We start from the raw sequence: 6,000 nt of genomic DNA, 5'->3' as shown, positions 1-6,000 counted from the left end.
TCATTTTGTCAGATAAAACCTCTTCTTCCATTCATCAGATACAGCTGAATCACCAAAGTCGAATGAAAAAGGAGTCAGCTTCTCAGGTAAATTGCGCTTATCCCCCTCAGGGGCAGCAGGAGCTACTATACATCTACAGGAAACAGGTAAGCAATGGGCATGCCACGTTTTAAGGTGAATTCCCGCGATGATACATTCCTGAATGTAAATGTTATTCTTCGAGACGACACAGCCGTAGACGTCTGAATTTCAGGTCTCACAAGAAGTTATTCTGGAAACTGGGAATCTTCTGGAAATTGGATTCTTCTTGCCTATCCAACAGGAAGGTACAAGGTGATCCACGAAACTTCAGAATTCCAGTGACTCTTGCTAGTTCAGAACCAAACTGTTCCTCTTTTCTTGTCATCAACATCATTTGGGGTCTCTTCCATTTTCTCATAAACCTCTTTGATGGCAGGATGAACTCGTAGTGTGCTCAGGAAGTCTTTACCTCCTTTTTCTTCGCATCATCATCAGCCTTCTCACCACAAAAGTGTTCGTACCAACCAGCATAAAGACTTCATGGCCGCGTCTGGACATACCAACACAAGTGCTTTAATGGTGTCCGCTACACCGATTACTAATCCTGAGAACTCCAACTTCAGTGACAAATAGCCATTGTAGGGGTATTGCTCTGAGCTAAGCCCCCAAATCTCCAAGTATTTAATGGCAGATGCGTCAAGTACTTGTTGTAAAAGGACCTGTAGAGTTGAGTAATCTGAGACTATCTAGTAAACCTTTAGCATAGATTCCTTCAATCTGTAAGGGAACAACAGAGCTAGGGCCCATTAAACCGGTAAGTAGTATGTATTTTATTTCTTCACGTTTCTTGTTGCACTTGGTGGAACATACTGTATCTTCACCGGGATTTCAGGCTGCTCCTTTACTGGGTCCCTCTGTAGTTTCCCATCGACTGTTTCTGGCTGATGAGACACTTGTTGACTTTCTTCAGATTTTCCACGCCCTCAGTCTCGTTAGAAGTGTCCATCCATTTATAGCATAAGATACCAGGTCTACCTTCATCCTTGGTAGGACCTTGAGATTGATCAGCATTCTTCTTTCTGACAGCAGAATCTGACTTTTGAGTGGGCGTGTCAGGCTTACCTGTGGTGACAACAGCAGACTTAAGACGAGTCATCTCAGTTTTCAAACCATTCAGTTATTTTCTCAGCAGCTCCATTGCACTGTTAGCTTCTGTGGTTGCTGCAGCAATTGTAGTGACAGCTGATGACGTCACTACTGGTGGGAACAGTCCTGTCTTGAGTCATATCTTCCTCCTCCCTTAGCTCGTGAAGCAGCTCAGAGAAGGCAGGTGGATCACGCAGCTTGTACGTAATCCATATGGCTTCTAATTGGCTAAACCAAATCAGGCCATTCGAGTTCACATCAATGCAAAAGGTCAAGCTAATTAAGTGGATGGTACATTAGATAATTCAACCAACAGTGACTCTCAATGATTGACAGGTTGTTTCTTTGAAGTTTGCACATGAAAGCAACACAAGTATTTGATGCAATGCAAAACCACATGGGCTCAACAGCAAAGGCTGTAGTACAAACGTGTTTCTAATGCATAGTTTTAGCAGGGTATTACAAATAGTAAATGGTTTATAAATGTGGGAGTAATGATTAATAAATGGTAAACACACAATTTATAAATGCCTTATAAATGGTTTATGGATGGTTACCATGGGTAAATACCATGACCAGTTACTCACTGCAACAACAATTTGACAAAGAGAACAGTCTATTGACAAAGAGAACAGTCCCTGAGCTATATGTGTCTCTGCCTAGAAGATTCCCAGAAGGAAATAATGTTGATGTCTTGGTAGCACATCTCATTTTACATTTTTTACATTTAGCAGACGCTCTTATCCAGAGTGAGTGCATACATTTCTTTTATTTAATACTGGCCCCCCGTGGGAAACGAACCCACAACCCTGGCGTTGCAAACGCCATGCTCTACCAACTGAGCTACACGGGACTAGGGTCTTTGCATGTGCAGCAGATTTTACATGAACATTTCTAGCAGACACTCTTGACTCTCTATCAGACTTCATATCAATGTCTGGTATTAGGCTTTATCTGATTTCCCGCTATTGACCAACAGCCTTTTACTGGATTCTTTAACAACCCCAGGCTCCCATTTTAGTGACATTCATCCACTAGCCCTCTAGACAGCAAGCCTGGATTGAATTTGACTGTTGATGTTATTTTAGACACTTCTGTTCAATCCATAAAGCTTCCTACTGCTACAGTTTGGAAGTATTCATTTTATTGGTTGAACCTGGTTTGAAATCATCCTATACTACCATCATACAGAACCAAGATTGTAAAACCTTTAGCTTTTACTGTCCAGGGCTTTGCCAGTGCCACTACTCTGGGTAACACCATTGATGTGTCTCTTTCTATGTCAGAATGTACTGTAAATGACAGCTTGGTTTTAAGGATCACTTCATTCTATAATTATCTTACTGAGTCCTTGCTTACTTAATATAGGCCCACTAGTGACACGAATTTACAACTAAACTGGATATGTTCATTCATACATTCCACCCACTATATTCAATGACAGAGGACATTTGAGATTTAAGTCTGCAGTAGATTGAAATTCACTGACAAATTCACTTGGTCTATCAATAAAGGTTTTCATAGCGAAGGTTAGAAAGAGTCAACTTAGGCAGAGTGTATTTGTGTAAGATCATTTGGTCAGTGGGTACATATTAAGCACTCTTAAGATATTCATGGCAGTGGAATAAGAGATGGTGTTCTCATATTGCACACTGAGTTTCTTTTCTATTTTCGGTATTTGAATGACAAATGTAGGATCTGGAAGCCATAGCACTAGGCAGCTAAAACACATTCCATCTCTGTTACCCACACACTGACCCTGGCCTTAACTCCCTCCCAACCTTGAACAAGAAACCCAAAGGTGATGGACCCTTTTTCAAGTTATGCACACACATGGACACACACACACACACACACACACACACACACACACACACACACACACACACACACACACACACACACACACACACACACACACAATGTCATATTCACAAACACAAACATGCGAACACCACACAACACACATGCACACACTTGAATAGCATTGTTTACAGTATAACACTTTAATAACATAACAAGGGTAGCGTTCTCAGCTGTTTCAGAAAAATAAAGAGCAAACTTTTGCACAGTTCCTTTGTTCATGTATCTGCTGTTAAAGGATAAACACTATGTTATAATGACTACCAGAACATTGTTATGTCTTGATGTTTACTCCCACCTAGTGGACTAGAGTAGTGTAGAGCAGGGCAGTCGTTGGTGGTCTGTGGTGGGCCTCTACAGCTGTAAATAATGTCCTGACACGTGTGTGACCACTCCTGTGTCTCTGACCTCTGACCCCTGAAAGCTTGGCTTTTCCACCTGGTGGAAGTCTGCTCTTGATCTCCCATCACCTTCCTCATACTGACTGAGAGAAACCTCAACCTTACACCACACACACACACACACACACACACACACACACACACACACACACACACACACACACACACACACACGACACACGACACACGACACATGACACACAGACACACAGACATCCTTTCAGGAAAGCAGATCCTTATATTAAAGGGGTACCACTCTCAAAAAAGGTTTGTTAGGTTGTGCTATTCATTTCTGACCTTAAAGGATATCATATGTCAGTATTTCACGCTTCTTACACATACCACACATGTACTTCATAACTTTGTTTCACAGGTTTGTTGTAATCCTAAGTAACTATGTAAAACACTGTCACAATCAATTGCACTAAGAAAATATCCTGATAAATATATTTTCTTGCTTTAGATGTAAGATGAATCTGAGAGGGCAGCTCTCTCATTCAGTACAAACTGCTTGTTCTCATTCAGTACACACTGCTTGTTCTCATTCAGTACACACTGCTTGTTCTCATTCAGTACACACTGCTTGTTCTCATTCAGTACACACTGCTTGTTCTCATTCAGTACACACTGCTTGTTCTCATTCAGTACACACGGCTTGTTTTTCATTATTTCAGCTGGTCTCTCTTGATCATTGAGATGAGTTTCAAAAGTGGCCTCCCATGCCTTGCCCTATATATTGCTCAGACTAACTGTATTTAGCCATTCCCCGAAGAGGCATGTATTTATGTCATTGTAAATCGTCCTAAACAAATACAATGGACTGTAGCTGTTGCTCATTTCGGACTTAAAGCACACACACACTAACACACTAACACACACACACACTCCGAGGCCCTCAGCATACCAGCTGTTTAAAAGTTCACCTTAAACTGACCAAAGACACAGACATCCCTCTCAAGACCTCCCTATGTTTGTTCAGGGGCAGGTGATGGTAGTAGCTGGTTTAGCAATGTAACCTTCCTAGTGAGGTCTGGTAGTATGGTTAATATGGACAGCTACATGCGTGACAGGAGCTGAGCAAATGGCTTCAGTAAAACATAAAATACAAGTATTTATTTGTTGTTCTTTGTTGCAGGAGACTCGTGCATGAGAGCTTATCACAAAGTATAGATTCTAAATGTCTTTGAATATGGTGAGATGGTGATAGGTAAAGAATAGGTTGTCAAAAGTCAAAAGAGAGCACAGGTGGTTCAAGGTAACTGCACGAAGTCCAGCCATCAATTTGGTCCTGTAGGTGTGTCTTTGTCCATTGCTACTGTAGATATAAAAGGACGATGGAAGAGCAATTTATCAATCTCCAATTCCTACATAGTCTGCACGCCCCATTTACATTGCTTCAAAGGAAAGCCACCTCCACCATACAACCTGTGCAAGGGCGTGCAGCCATTCGATCAGCTTTATCTCTCGGTTTATTCAAAGATACATCAGCAACAATGGGACAAGGCTCACTCCCACCATCTGCTCTATTGTCAGGAGCATTGTCTAGTCTCTTTTATTCCCCAGCCCACATGCACTATAGTACAATACAGTGCAGGGGAGGGAAGCTCTTCAGAAGGCTGGTAACATGATGAACCTACAAAGAGACTGGACTGAGACATGTGTCACAGTCCAGACCCCTCTCCACCTTTCTTGTGGTCTTCTGTCTCTGTCCCCCCTGCTCTGTGTCTTCTTGCCCCCCGGCCACAACGATAAAGCTCCATCTGCTTAGAAGACTCAGGCCTTTCTCTCTCTGTAATGATCCCTTACTGCACATTCCCTTTGACACACACACAGATCACGTTTCACGTTTGAAATATTGTTTTTTGGCATGCGGACAGTTGAAGGGATAGCTCTTTCAGTTGTAATAGCGATGTGTAGAAATAGAAAATAATTGCGCTCCTCATCGGTTTCACCACGAGGGCCAGGTCTGTGTTTGTCTCTCCAAAGCCTTTGCCTCTGGGCAGTAGTGACACCAATCCCCTGGTGAAAACACACAACATTAACATGCAGAAGAAAGGCCGAAAGGAATGCATGAATACAGCATGTTAATCTTCCCTGGGAGCTGCATAATTGACCCCTTTGTTGGCTGACCTACACCTGTCTTGGAAAATATACAGAAATAAAGATTTTGTGTTACATCATTCTCTGAAACACAAATACAGTATCTTACATGTTCACAAAATGTCTCCAGATTACTCCTGTGCATGCAAATGAAGATGCTGTCAAATGTCAAGCATTTGTTACCAGAGTATTCCCTCCACTCAGATCCCTCCGATAGTCTAAGCGAAACTCTCTCTCTGTTCATTTGCCTATTCATCCATCCATCCCTTTCTGGACCACAGAGTAATGACAGGTCACAGGTCATTTTCATCATAGTATTATCCAGCTGTTGCTACACGCCACATGACAGCTGTGCTGTATGCTACATACATACAGACAATCCCCTGATTAGATAGGACTATATAGGTTTGGGCCTCTGCTCTGCACCGCAGACACCAATTGTTTGACACATGAGACCACTGTTCTAGCC

The sequence above is a fragment of the Coregonus clupeaformis genome, chromosome 15, assembly GCF_020615455.1.
Source record: "Coregonus clupeaformis isolate EN_2021a chromosome 15, ASM2061545v1, whole genome shotgun sequence".
Classification (NCBI taxonomy): domain Eukaryota; kingdom Metazoa; phylum Chordata; class Actinopteri; order Salmoniformes; family Salmonidae; genus Coregonus; species Coregonus clupeaformis.
Note: the sequence above shows the minus strand (reverse complement) of the source record.